The sequence below is a fragment of the Eretmochelys imbricata genome, chromosome 9, assembly GCF_965152235.1.
Source record: "Eretmochelys imbricata isolate rEreImb1 chromosome 9, rEreImb1.hap1, whole genome shotgun sequence".
In the NCBI taxonomy this organism is placed as follows: Eukaryota; Metazoa; Chordata; order Testudines; family Cheloniidae; genus Eretmochelys; species Eretmochelys imbricata.
Genome location: NC_135580.1, coordinates 75,642,737 through 75,657,487, shown reverse-complemented (window position 1 = coordinate 75,657,487; position 14,751 = coordinate 75,642,737). Strand labels below are relative to the sequence as shown.

General features: G+C 41.1%; 1 long non-coding RNA gene across 3 annotated transcripts in view; it reads left to right on the top strand.

The window, feature by feature from the left end:
- Window positions 1-14,751, top strand: part of LOC144270449 (uncharacterized) — a 73,826-nt gene that overhangs the window by 21,284 nt on the left and 37,791 nt on the right. The window contains exon 3 of one of the 3 annotated variants that reach the window (XR_013347158.1): window positions 9,897-10,246. The exons of the other annotated variants lie outside the window; for them this stretch is intronic. This is a non-coding gene — a long non-coding RNA (uncharacterized LOC144270449). Of the gene's footprint in view, window positions 1-9,896; window positions 10,247-14,751 lie in introns of those variants that run through there. 3 annotated transcript variants of the gene reach the window in all.

Sequence of the window (14,751 nt, the reverse complement as noted above, 5' to 3'; positions counted from 1 at the left end):
TTAAAATCTTGTTGCAAGGTTGGTTCCTGAATCCAAAGCATACAGCTCATGGCCTCCAGTCTTTGGGAAGAACCTTGAGACCCATTAGGTATGACATGTCTTCTAGAAAACAAAATCTGAATGTGCTTCCTGGAATGGTGGGACCCAGGTGCAAACCTGACAAGACATTTTTTACAGGTCTGGCTCCATGCCAGGTTCACACTGTTCAGCGTAGGCCCTTTTTTATTTTCTACAGTATATTTCATAAATCTTCAATTCCTTCTGGACAACTTATGGTCTCAGTGACTTTTTAAACAGGGTGATGCTAAGGAAATAGTGTTCTTTCAAAGGATCTTAGCACTGTTTTTTAAGAGTATGTCTTTTGTTATAAAGTTATAATCAAAACTGGTTATCGTGCATAAAATTACAGTAAAAGTTCAACCCTCATCTGCCTCCTTTAATTGTGATTTTAACATTTTTGACTAAAATTTTAAGCTTTGTGAAACTCTTTTTCACATAGCTATTGCTAGCTATACTCTGTGGGTCTGAGTCACACCCCCTGGCTCTGCTCAAGCCAGAGTTATTGTTATTGTCTCAGCTAGAGCAGATGTACACTGTGGTTGGAGCTTATTGGTGTTCTCATCCCTAACCACACTCCAAAAGTCATTTGTTTGAATCTAAATTATAGAGCTTGGATCTGACCTCATGAGTTTTACTGTCACCAGCCGTGGCCACCACTGCTGTTGTCTGCCTTGTCTACACTGGAGTTCCTCCTGATTTACACTGAGTCCAAGAGAGCCCCTCTTATTGTAGGGAGGGTGAATCAGGCTGAGTGAGGCTTTTCCAATTTTCTCCTCCATTGTGGGGGCATTTATTTCTGAAAGGAACCTAGTTTTCAGGAGGTAGACCAGGAAAGGCTTCCTTTCTGGAATTAAAGAGTATGGAGAATAGTTTTGTGGTTTTTTTAAACTGCCCTTATTAAGAGCTGAACTGATTTAAAATCTATACCTACAGAAATCTACACACCTGGTGCAGAGATGCAGAACTGAAAGAGTGAACAACTATAATTTCTCTCTCAGACTTTATATTCTTTCTTTCTTTCTTTCTTTAATTTGAAATAAAAGCCACTGAGACGAAAGAGTGCTTCTTTTGCGTATGGGGAAGCATAATGCCTGCCATTTCTCTTCAGCAAGGGTAAAGCAACACGGCCATGGAAGACAACCCTACTTTCCGCAGTTATAGATCTGGGATGATTAAATGAGTCTTCCTCTGTATCTCAAGGGCGGGAGGCATGGTTAAGGTAGAGGAAATCTCATGTTGAGGGGTATGCACCTCCTCAGGATGTCTCCCTCTGCATCACCATAATTCTGCTCTCCATATATTGCACTGGAAAGACAACCACCAAAGCATCCCCTCAAACATCTCCTAGAACAGAGCCTGGTGGTGCAGGCCACCTGATATGTATGAACCTGTATTCCCCCATTGATGATATGCAGAAACTGTCAGGCTTAGAAGAGCATCAGAGAAAACAAACTTGCATATTGCAATAAACTATTTCAATTGGGAAGATGGCCAAAATCAAGTAAAGTTTCCATCAATTAATGTTTAATTACAATGGAGTAAATGTAGCATATGGAAGTTCATGAAGCATTCACATGACTGCCAAGTAATATTTTAATGATGGGATATGCAGGGCACTTAGGGCCCATTCTCTCTCAAGTAGGCTAAAACGCCATGAAAACCTGTCCATGTAACTTACGCAACAGTGAGGTTCAGCTATATGTGTTTTCACCAAACAATGAGACACCTGGCTCATACACAGCTGGAGAAAAAAGGGGAAGAACTGGCACCGTTCCTCTCCTCCTTTAGCCCCAGCCGAGCAAACTAAAAATTAATTAACAAAAGCACTCAGAAATGATGGATGCCTAGTTTGCCGAGCAAGGCGAGTCCTTACACTCAGCTGATTGTATTTCTCTGTCCGTCTGTCTGTTTGTAACATGGTAACTTTTGAAGGCCACGTCCAATCAATTCCAAAATTTCAAGGAGTTTTCTAGGCAATAATGGGTATAATCTTACTGATTTTGATGAAAAATTGGAAAATCAGAAAAGCCTGATTTCTATTAGTGTAAGTAAGAAAAAATCTGGCCCCCAGAATGCCCATTTGGTGCTGTAGGGAAAGGGATCACTCTGGACCCTCCCATGCTGCTGTCTACACATATCACAGCTTAATATGCTGCTCTCTCTCACTAGGAGTACAGCTCAGCTAACATAAGCAATGAAGTTTGTAACCCTCTAGTTTAGACCATCGCCTTTCTATGTTCCCATCCCTGGGCAGCACTGCCCTATTTGGTCAATACTTACAGTACATAACTCCTAATACTAATATCAATTAGCATCAATAGTAGTAATAATGCAGCCTTCTCAACCTTTCTATAGTATTTCTCCTCTTTTAAAAAATACTCTGGTTTTCTTCTGCATTTGCCATGGAGATCTTAATTTTGCTCTAGGTTTTCCTAGTTAGTTTGGCTGCCATTGCCGCACAAAGAGCCCTACATAAACTCCTTGTCAGCAAGTGCCTCTCTTTTACCAGATACTACCTGGCATGTGCTGGTCAGAGGGTATATACACATCAGAAAATAGAGAACCAGAAGGGGAGCTCCAAAAGAGGAACAGGGAAGTTCATCACACAGAAGGGTAGAGGTACTAGAAGAAATTGTAGGTACTGTAGCAACAATTCTTGTAAAGAGCAACCTGGAAAAATAGAAGAACTTTAGTGTAGTGGTTATTTTATTTGATGAATAGAAAGGGAAATGAGTAAATAATTAAAGGCATGGGTGAGAGTGGGAATCTAGCACTGAGAGGAATAGCACTTTTTACATGGTACTGGAGAAATATGCACAATGATAGCGTTGCTTAATCCCACTGCCTCACTAAATTGCCTCAAAACTGATCTGGAGGAGGCTATTTCTCTGATGAAATGGTTTAGTCTCCTTGTCCACCCAATTCTTGGTCTCTGTGCTGACACAGATAGTGCCCACAAAGCTGAGAGTTACTGCAGGTTTTGTGATGTGGACTGAACACTTGTCTGCTAGTAATGAATCAAGGCCACTAGCTCATTCCACAGAGGCCACTGAACAGCCAACATATTTAGATTTTATTACCATCAAATGACAGGATAGGTTTGGATTTATTTATTTGTAATAAATAAAAATGTCCACATTGAGAGTCTCAGCTGGTGTAAAACAGCATTGCTCCATTGAAGTCAATGGAACTATGTTGTTTTACATGTGTTGAGATCTCAATAAACAGGGGCCCATTTGATTCCCTGCCTTATATCCAGAGCACTGGTAAACTGTCTCCTGGTTTTTGTCTCTTAATACTTCAGATTAGCTTTCCTTACAAGAACTCATTTAAGTAAAGACTTGTGCCAACATACATTGTCCTACAGCACATCAGTTCCTTCAGACTTGTATATTTCATCTTTAATTACATGCACATTGAAGGACTTACCATTTTGCATGCCCTTGCTCCAAACTGCATCTTGCTTTGCTTGTGCCTAAACCCAATCCTTCCTTTATTACTGGTTTATGTATAGTTGTCGCCACACAAGGAGATACGTTGTTTTCTGACATCAGACTGCAGATGCTCAACAAAATTTAAGGAGGAAAAAGCACGGTTTGCATTCTCAAGGCAGAATTTTCATCATATGTTAATAATTCAGTAATTTTATAATGTAGGTAGCTTAGCTTAGCATGGGGTGATTTTGCTTCTATAAGGCACTGTGTATTAAACCAAGGTAGCAAAGGTACCTCGTAAGCAAGGGAATATGAAAGAGAAGATGTGTGTTTTTATTCACTGAGAATATGGCAAAAACTGAGTTCCTTAGAACAGAGGTTCTTAAACTATGGTCCATGGACCACCGGTGGTCTGTGAGCTCCATTCAGGTGGTCCACGGATAGTTCCCTCTAAGGTGCATGCCTGGGCAGCCTCACAGAAGAGAATGAAGGGTCACCACCCAATTAGTGGAGCTGCACAGGCGTGGCTCCACTAATTAGGTGCCTGGACCCTGGAGAAGACGCCACATGTAAGGGTAAATGGGAGGGTGCAGTGGGTTCAGAAGAGGGGGTGGGGGGAATTTGGGACGTGCAGGGCTGTGGTGGCCAGAGAAAGAGGCGACTTTCCCCAGCTCCAGGGCTGCGGCTGCCAGGGAGAGACCCCCCTCTTTCCCAGTCCCAGCTCGGGGGCTGCCATGGTGGGGGAGAGAGGCTCATCCATCACATTAGATAGGTAAGACTACTGATATTAAAATATGAGTTGTGTGCTTTTATTTGTAGAACAAAAATTTTTTAATTATTATTAAGGGTTTTTTTATATAGCGCTTTTATCCAAAGCGCTTTATAATAGTTAGCTAGTAGTACAAACTACATTTGGAAAGATCATTAAGTGGTCCACCAAGACCCTCCACAATTTTCAAGCTGTCCACGAAAAAAAAAGTTTGAGAACCAGTGCCCTAGAATCAAATAAAACTAGGGCCATATTTTCCATTTGCACTTTGTTCAGACAAACTCCAGAGTGAGTGTACATTTGTACACTGATGCATGCAACCTAGGGTTTGTGCATATCTATCTGAGTTTCACATACTTTTGAACATCTGGCTCTGAATCCATGGTGTGCCCATAAGAGATGTTTTGTGCCTTAAACACAGTGAGAGAGTGTTGCTTAATGAATATAACAAGACACTGGAAATGAAGACCCCTGGATTCTGATCATCAATCTGCAGCTGATTCATTGTTTGATCTTGAGCAACTCAATTCCCCTCTTTTAGATGTTGAAAACATGAGCATGTCAAACTGCACCAGGGAATTTTTCTAATTTGGACCTGTGAGAAATGATAATCAAAACAACAGCCATTATGTTTTGTGGGATGAGTGATACAGCCAAGTGCTGTGTTTATAGGGCTAGATTGTGACTGGGCCTAACTCATCCATACAGGGAGTAAGGGCCATAGTAGGGCTTCCCAGATCTGAGGGAAGTACAGGGGCTGCTGGCTCTGTGTCAAGGAAGTAAGCTTCACCCTCAAATAGGCTCTAGCAAATTACTTCTCCACACAGTGTGCAGTGCACCCCATGGTGTCTCCTGGGCCAGTGAAACAAGGTTGTGCATAAAATGCAGTTTAGCACGTAATATATATTGGGGAATTGATGCTGTGGGTCGGTCTTTCTTTTAATCCTTAAACATTCTAGGAGCAAGGAATGGAGAAATGAGGGTAATGACACTATGTCACAAAACACTGGGACCAAAATTGTGCTTCCCTGGTGTAAGATCAAGAAAGAAGAGAATAATAACAGGAAAGGCATCAGAGGCACAAGACTGTTTCAGAGCACATCAGCTTACCTGTCTTCCGAGTCTATCAACCTCTTTTCTTTCTTTATTCATGGATGTTTCAGATAATAGATTCTGCCCATGTTCACCATAAAGTACAGCTAATCTTACCTCATTGCATCCCCTGGGATAACATTGAACATGAGAGTCACATTGACAGCTCTAGCTGTACCTTAGGTTTCTTGTTCATTTGTTATAAAATAATTTTTGAAAGGTTTTTTTTAAAAAAACTATCTTTGATTTCTGATGTATTTCTCACCCATTTCTTCATGCTGTAATGATGGCACCATTTTTACAGTTTTATGTTTAGCATTAGCCTTCAATTATACTCAAAATCTTGTGTTTAATTCATTTTGTATACTAAATGGGCTTATCGCAGGGTTGGAGGTGGTGGGGGTTTGGTCCTATTCAGCTGGAAGAGAAAGAGCCTACTCATTTGACTTAACTTACTAAGATTCTCTATTTTAGCAACTGAAATAAATCAGACTATTAACATCATTAGTAGCAGAGGTATGCTGCTTTACAAATACCAAAGACTTGCCCACACGCTACCCTTCCATCTGCTGTATTAAATTCCGTTCATACAGTTATTACTAGTATAAATCTCTTTTTCTTTATTTCTTTTCTATTTTGTCTTTATTCTCTTTTAATAAGAACTTATAAATACTGGTCTGGACAGAATTTAAAACATATTAATTATGGAATGATGAGAGTACTGTACAATAGAGATATGTTACTTGTAACTAAAAATAAAATCATCATATTTCTGACATAGAAGTGAAGGGCAAACTTTAAAAAATTAAGGGAATTAGGGATGTGGACAGGATTGAAGAATTTAAGGATCTGAATGAGGAGGAGGCTTGGAATTACTTTAAGTCAAAGTTGCAGAACCTTTTTGCAGCCTGCATCCCAAGGGGAAAAAATTCATAGGAAAGTGTTGTGGACCAAGCGGGATGAGCAAGCATCTCAAACAGATTATGATGGTGTGTTCACCTCCACACTTGCCCTGAAAGAGTTAATGTAGGTGATGAAGTGGGCCAATTAATCAGACAGACCACAGCTGAAGGGAATCAGGTTGTTCCCTCATTGAATGAGGGGGCCCAACTGAGGAGGACTCAGCTGGGCTGGCTTTATAAAGGCAGGAAGCTGCTAGTAGAAGAGAGGGACTCAGTCTGCAGTCATTTGCTGGGAGATGGGTTTGGTGACCACAGGTAGCCTATGCCTACTCTCTGGGAGTTGGGATACTGGCAAACCTAGAGGTGGGGAGAAGCCAGCCAGGTAGAAAAGACATAGGAAAAGTGGCAGCAAGGTCTAGGAGGGAATAGACTTTGTCTGCTGATTAGATGATCTGTGAGCTGGAACCCGGAGTAGAGGGCAGGCCATTGCTCCACCATTTGGCTCATACTAGCTCTGATTACACTAATTGTCATGTCATAACATTAAGCACACACTTACTTGCTTTGCTGCGTCAGTGCTGAAGAGAGTATACAACACCTTGTGGATCAAATGCTCAGAGGAGAAGTTTATTTTATTCTACATAGCTGTTCTCATGTTTTTAAGGGGTATAATGTAGTTGCGGTTAACATGCATCCTGTGAACATGGTGCATGGTATGCTATAGTGGAAACCATGATTATTCTGTGGTAAGTTTCTGATCTAAATAAATCCATTCATTCATCAAGTACATTCATGCTTTAAACAAAATTTGATGGGTATTCCAGATGGAAGGGAGAGAACTGTGTGGGTTTGATTTTCTGATCATTTTGATATGCTGAAGGATACTCCAGGTTATGCTGAGGGTTATTGGATTTATGCATTGGTAAATGAGTAAGATAAAGACATGTACACAATGCACTGCAGGCATTGAGAGAGCCAGATCCATCTCTAGTTTAAGCCAAGCAACGGGACATTCGCTATTATGTAAAGCCAATCACTTGGGGTTTAGTGGCTGTAAAATGGCACATAGTAGAGGGATAAATAACTGTTGAAGGCTTGTGTTCAGAGAAGAATGTTTTTTTTTCTCATTCTTATGAGAAAGTCGAGGATGTTTATTTTATCATAAAGTGCACAATCATTCTAGCCTAATAGCTGTAATACCCAGTAGGCATTTCCAGCAGTAACAGATGCAGTTATGTAAATAATTCTAGACCTTTTTTAACATATTAAGGGGCTCCCTCAATTCCCTCAATATTTTACTACCTCAGTAAGATACTCTTGCCCCCAAGGCATCCTCTAATTTAATACTTTCCTTTCTCCCCCCCCCCCCATGCTAATTCCACTAGTTCTCCTCCCCTTAAAAATAAATCCTCCCTTGTACCCAAATCCATCAGTCCTTCTACTCTATTCAACTAACTGTATATCCCCTTTCCCATCACTCATGGAAATTCTGTGATTCCCCTGCCTGACAGCTGTTCCTCACATCTACAGCGATGGTGGTAGCAGTGTGTGGGACATGTGCTGATAATGGTGGTGTCAGGTCAGGAGCGCCGGAAGAGAGGCAGCCAAAGGGCCCCATCACTTTTAAAAGTGGGAGGGGAGCCGTAAGGGTGAGCAACTGGAAGTGGAGAGGAGCAGGGGGTGGGACCTCAGAAGAAGGGGTGGGGTGGAGGCCCTTGTTAATACTAATAAATCCTTCTAGGCAAGATCAAGTAATATCCTAAGCAGAACATATTAAAGTATGGTCCTCAGATGTTTAATTTTTTCTTGGAGCACTTCAAAATGAATTAATTAAAGGGCTGGAAGGTTTTCATTCCTCTCACCTTTAAACTATTTTAATCTTTAAGCCTCCATTTTGGTTTCCTAAAACTCCAGCAGATTACCTTTTGTATTGGGCCATGATAAGCTGTTTAATATCCTTTGACAAGGAATATTCTTGTGAAATGCTGAATCCCAGTGTTTCACCCCCCCACACACACACACACTTACTTTCAGGGAGCTTCCACCACTCCTGTGTCAAGGGGGTGTGCAACGTGGCCCATTCTCAATTTTGTTGTGCTTCTCGTGATATTTGGCATTAAAGCCCCAGCTCCTGGAGTCCATTGCTTTAGTTGAGAACTTGAACTTTCATTTTAAAAGTGTTTCTAGTCTTCATGAGATGGGAGAAAAACTGGAAAATGTGACCAGTTTGCATTCCAAGGGCTTAGAAACAGGGGGCAAACAAAAATAACCTGGCATATAATAAATCACTAAACTTTAAAAACTATATATTTTTTTAAAGCCAAAGTTATGACTTGGTGGCTGACTCATGTCTTTTGAACACCTAGGGTTGGCAATACTGGGTGTGATTCTTAGGGGTGGGGGTGTCTCTCCTAGGTGGTGTGGGGGTTCAGGTGAGGGAGTAAATCTTCCATAGAAGGTAGTGGGGAATTGGGAACAGGGGGAGAAGGGGCTCCAGATGTTCTTCTAGTACTGGCTCTTCATTCCTTCACCCCTAAAGGTGCTGGTGAAGGACACAGGAAGAGATTTCCTTTTGCAGCACTGTTGTCAGTGGCAGGCACCCCCATGGTGTGTTAGCAGTTGTTGAGTTCCAGCCTCAGAGGACTGACATCTTCAACACACAGACATAGCTTTAGCATATTTGGGGATGGGCCTATGAGCTAATTTGTTGCCATCTTTCCCCTCCCTCGGCATAAGTCCTGTCCACCATTATCATAGCAGTAGGTGCAGGCCCAGCCTCGGGACTGTAGTGAAATCAGTGATTTGGGCTGACCTTTTATATTAAAAATGTGGGACAGAGGCTCTTCAGGGTGTTCACCAGCCTTCTACTGTGGAAATATAGCCCAGCTGCTGTATCCTTTCAACCCTAGTGATTAGTTTACATTTTTCAAGCTACTTTCACAAGGCAAAGGGCTAGAAACTTACCGCCCCCTGCCTGTTGTTGTTTTTAAATGAAAACTGAGACTCTGCTGCAATGGGCCCAAAACCCAGGTTGGTTATCCCAGGTAATAGTCCCAGCCACTTGCAAAGCTTGCATTTACTCCCTCACTGAACCTGAAGGCAGGGTACCCTTGTGAGGCAACTTGCAAAAAACAGTAGTGGGAAGAGAGTGAGAAGAACTTGTGGGTGGTGTCTGCTTGGAACAGGGTTGGAGAGAATTTACTAAGTGCCAGGGATGTTACTTAGACTGGGGTAGTAGCTAGAATCCACTTTCAAGCTGCAAATATCTGAACAGGAGGGAAATCTGTAGCATGTTACCTAGTGGCAAAAACGCTAGCTGCTGGGTCTAATGCTCCCACGCTGTTGCTGGCACTGGTAGAGCAGCAGTGGTGCTCGAATAACAGTGGGAGATTTTTTTCACACACACACACACAAAAGCCAAGTACACACAGCCAATGTGTAACAAGATTCAGATAGCTTGCTTCATCTCCTCCCGCATTCATCTGATCTCTCACACATCACACAGTTCTCTCTTCTCTGCAGACACCAAACAACTGCCGTGAAGCCTGAAATTGGATCCCAGATACATATACCGTATGGGCGTTCCTATAATATAAATATTAACACTATTAATTCAGTCTTATTACATGTCTCTTCCAGTTCCAAAGGGAAAGCAAGAGCAAGATGGTTCCTCAAAGGAGCTCACAAATTTATTTGGCACAACTCTCTCCTTCATGAATCCTATCTGTTCTCCATGAGTGAAGTTTAGAATCCAGTTTAAGGCCAAAATGAACCACCAGACCATCCACACTGACCTCCTCACAAGCCACTAACACCACCCAGCTACTTGTGCACTAAACCCAAAAACTGGAACGACTCCAAAGTAGGAAAACCCTCAGAAGACTAAGCTACTGTTTTGCATAATGTAATCCAGCTGTGGTGCTGCCATATGTTGTATGACAATCTTACATTTTTTGATTAGCACTGGAATAAACTGGAAATTTCCCCAACTGGTCCCTTTTTCTTTTTAAGGTAATCATGGCAGTTCTCATGTGTCAAAACAGGACAGCCAAGGTCAAGGGTTCTTTTGCTGGGTTGATAGCCAGCCTCAAAAGGTTTCATCAGAAGGTAGCTATAAAGCTATCTAACAACTTCTGCCTAGCCCAATGATACTGACTACATACATGCAGAGTGTACAGAAGTGCCTGTGCTCATAACCAGCAGGATATGCACAATGAAGACATTTCCACAGTATAAGTGGGTAGCGAGTACATTTTAAAGCCAGCTATCTAGCTTACCTGTCAAGTGACAAAGCGCCATGCAATCAAATTTATATAGAATAGAATCAAAACAAAGCAGCAGCTATATTGTTTCAGATCAGGAGAGCTTCTGCTCTGTTATGCCCGATGGTTATCAAACTAATGTAGTTCCACTGAATACTTTAATAATGCTGCGATATTTAACCCTGTAAATAACATACTGGGAGAAGTTAGGATCAAGACAATCTACTCAGGCAAAGTTCCATGTGGGCAAAATTCTTCATGGATACCAGTGCAACCCTACTCTCTTTGCTGTGGCTTTACCTTGTCATGTAGTTGCACAGGTAGAATGGAGAGGAAAATTTACCTGAGTATGTTTTGAGTAAAGACTTGGTGTTTTGAGTAAAGACAAGATTTGGCCCATTAATTATTTGAATAAAGTAGACCCTTATACCTCCAAAGGGCACACAGCACTTTACAGAAAACCCAGTGGAATAAAACATCCCCAAATATAAAATTAATTCAAACAAGAAATTAAACCATGGATCAGAAAAGCACATTGCATTAAGTACAGGGGAACACCAGTATGATGCCACGTGATGGAATTTCTGTGATTTCAATTTGGTTTTAAAATAATCCCTAGGAAATTACACACAAAAGTACACTGAAAGAACACTATTACAGCTGCAAAGTCACACACTCAGAAGTTAGGAAATGCCAGAATTAAGTTTGCCTGTGCAACCTTAAGTCAGCCCCCTTGTATGTATGCATTATGATAGTCTTTAACTGTATGAGCGCATGCTATTTTTTCCAACGGCCCTCTCCCTCTGAGGGTGCACAGCATGGACCTGCTCTGGGGATGAATCAGGGTGGTGTGGTGCAGGAGGCTGTTGTCCATAGAAGCCCTGCGTCATTTCTTGCAGAAATTGGAAGGTGTGTAGTGAAAGAGGCAGGGGATTGAAGGAAGAGAAAAGATGGTCTTGTGGTTAAAGCAGTTGACTGCTGCCCTGGAAAACTGGATTCTATTCCTGCCTCTGCCATAGAGTTCCTATGTGATCCTTGACGGGGCATGTAAATGAGACTGTTCACAGGTGGCCACTAACTGTATGTTCCCTGTTTTAGGGGTGCCCAATTTGAGACCCTAAGGCTGAGCACTCACAGCTGCAGCTGAAGTCGCTGCTATATAAAGTGAAGTAGTCTGAAAAATCAGGTCCTACGCATCTCAAATTGGGCACCTGAAGTTAGTGGACACCTTTGACATTAATCTCTGTGTACCTCCATTCTCCATCTGTAAATTGGGAATAAAAGCCACTCACCTCACAGAGGTGTTTTGAAGATACATTTGTCGATGTTTGTGAAGCACTCATACTATAGTGAAGAGCACCATAGAAAAGCCCATAAGGAAATTAGTAATTCTGTATTCACAGCAGGGTTGGAATAGTGTGCAGTAAATAAGGCCTCGAGTGACACACTGAACAATGAGGAGAAAACAAAATTTTGAATAGCTGCCCATTAAGTGAGCACCATCCATTGTGCATTGAATGAGGCAGGGGTCCCATGGAAAAAATATCATGTGACGATGTAATTAAAGCTATCATAATGCATATGCACAAGGCAGTTAAATTAAGCGTGCACAGAGAACCTTAATTCTGGCATTTCCTTACTTCTGAGTGCTTGACTTTGCGACCTTAGCATAGTTCTTTCTATACAGTACTATATATTATATGAATTTAATTGTAATCCCTTTCTGTGTATTACACATTTTAGTGCTGAACTCATGACTTGTGAATTATGGGAGTATTTGACTAATTCATCTTATTTTGTAAAAGATATGGTTCACTTAAAAAAAAAGCCAGATGGATCCCGTCTCTGCAAGATGTTGTGCCCTGTTATGAGACTTCCAGATTCAGAAATAGAGTTGAATCACTGGCTTTGACTTGTGAGACCTTGGAGGCATTGTAGAGGGGGTAAATGTAATACTTAACATGTATTGCTTCTACCTTCCCTATCACAGAAACACCCACACTGCTCAGTCACAGGAAAGCATTGAAGATTTTTGCCTAATTTCTTTCTGTCCAAAGAAGAAAGGAAAGGTATTGCCAGATTAAACACAGTAGAGGAGCAAGGTCCTAGTCATGCTACAGGCTGCAGTGGGTTCCAGGTAGGATACAGGTCAGATAGGGTACAGCTGTAACCATCACATCAGCACTGTCTGTGAGCCTGCTGTAAGATGTTTGAGCTGAGGAATACTTTGATTTTCCTGGCAGGATTAGGTACTGTTACAACTTTTCAACCTGCTGGAGACCAAAGGTGAGGTGTATGTCTATTTAATACATGAGAAGTTCTTAGGGGCAGGGTCTATGGGGCAGATCCTCTGCTGGTGTCAATTGTCATAGCTCCACAATTCGCACTAGCCAAGGATCTGCCTCACGTCTTCATTTATGCTAGTAGAGCGCCTAGCACTGATCCTGACTGAAGCCTGTGAGGTCTAGTGTAATAATAATAATAATTAATCATAATAGACAGCTATCTCCAAATATTAAGGAATTAATTTTGTCTTAGTACTAGATGAGCATTTTTCTTTCTGTTTATAAATTTATTTGTGTGTGTGTGGTGGTCTCTAACCATTTCAGAGATAACCAAAACAATTCAGTTCAAGTCATTCAGTTTCCTATCAAAAACAGGGGGAACTGGATCCAAAAAGTGGATCTGTTCTGCATGACGGGATGATCAGAAAAGGATGGTGGGGAGAAAAGACGGTTAAAACTGAGGGTTGATTTAAGCAAATACATTAAAAAGCCAGACACCCTAGCAATGCTAAATGATTTAGAACTGCAACAAATGTTAATTTCTTAACGTGTTCTAATGTCATAACTATAGAAGCCAGACACTGCCTGTCTTCATGTCATCACAATTCTCTTGCAATAGTCGGTTATTCCCTAATATAAAGCCTGTGTTCATTTTTAAAACAACAAAATTGCCTTTTTTGGTTTGGTTGTTCCCTGAGAGGGCAGGAGTTCTTGGCTGTAATTAAAATGATATCTCAGAATTAAATATGTGGCTATATCAGCCATGTGCTATGAAAAGCATTTGGACTGCCTGGCTCACTAATAAAACCCTCTGCCTCAAGTGCAGACCATTCATGTGCACAAAGCCACGGATATTCAAGGGAAGGAAACAGGATGTGAGGTACTGGCACTCCAGTCCTCCGCGGCTTTTCTCTGGATAAACTGATAGTGCGGTGCCTCTGCTCATTGAAGAAAAGTAATAGTTTTCCTCACCTCCAGTTTAATTACTCTCTGCCACTCAACCAATTAATACCGTGGTCCATTCTGAGGTCAGAAATTGAACAAATGTTTCCGAGCTTGACCCCTCCCTACTTTCTTTGTGCCATCTGCCATTGCCATGACACTGTGCTTTGCTTTTCATGCTTCACTAGATTCACTGGATATGCAGGGTAATGGGGCTATTTCCCCCCCTAGGTCTTTTTGGAAGGGAAATAAAAAAAATGAATGAATAAAACTGCTGTGTGCTGCCCTTTTCCTTTTCACTTCTTTTTAAGCCTTTTAGCATACAGTTTTCAGCAATTTAAAGGAAAATTGCTCAGAAAGAAAGAAACCGAAATCTGTCTTATTTTTTTTAAACAAAACCCATCACACAACACAAGCAGCTGCAGAGAATTTCTGTTCCAAATGGATGATGTAATGGGTTTTGTCAGCCAATGTTGTAACAAATAAAAACTGAGACCCTAAAATCATTCCAGCTTTTGATGACACTCATAAGCTTTCTGGTGCAAGTGATCACTAAAATGAACTTTAGCTTGCAGATGTATAGTGCAGTTCTTGATTTAAGTGAAACGAAGATTAAAATACTCTAATCGGGTAACAACTAAAGCTGCTATGTCTTCCACTGTTTATCTGTTCAGCCAATCTTACCGAGTGAAAGAGAAATCATGCATGCTATGCCATTTAACCAAAAATCTGCCACTGTTAACATTATGCATAAATATATTCTCATTCCATATTCCCTGGCATTGTAGTACTTAGGCTTTTGTGTACTGTTATTACATTATTGAGGTGGGGAGAGAGAGGGATTGTGGTATGCAAATAAGCATTACAAAATATATAGACTAAAGAAGAGATAGTAAATGCATAAAATTAAAAGTCTGTTTTTGGTTAAATGGCATAGAATGCACAAGGATAGATATATACACATTCTTACAGAACAGGTGTATGAAGTAAATAGAAAATATGGAT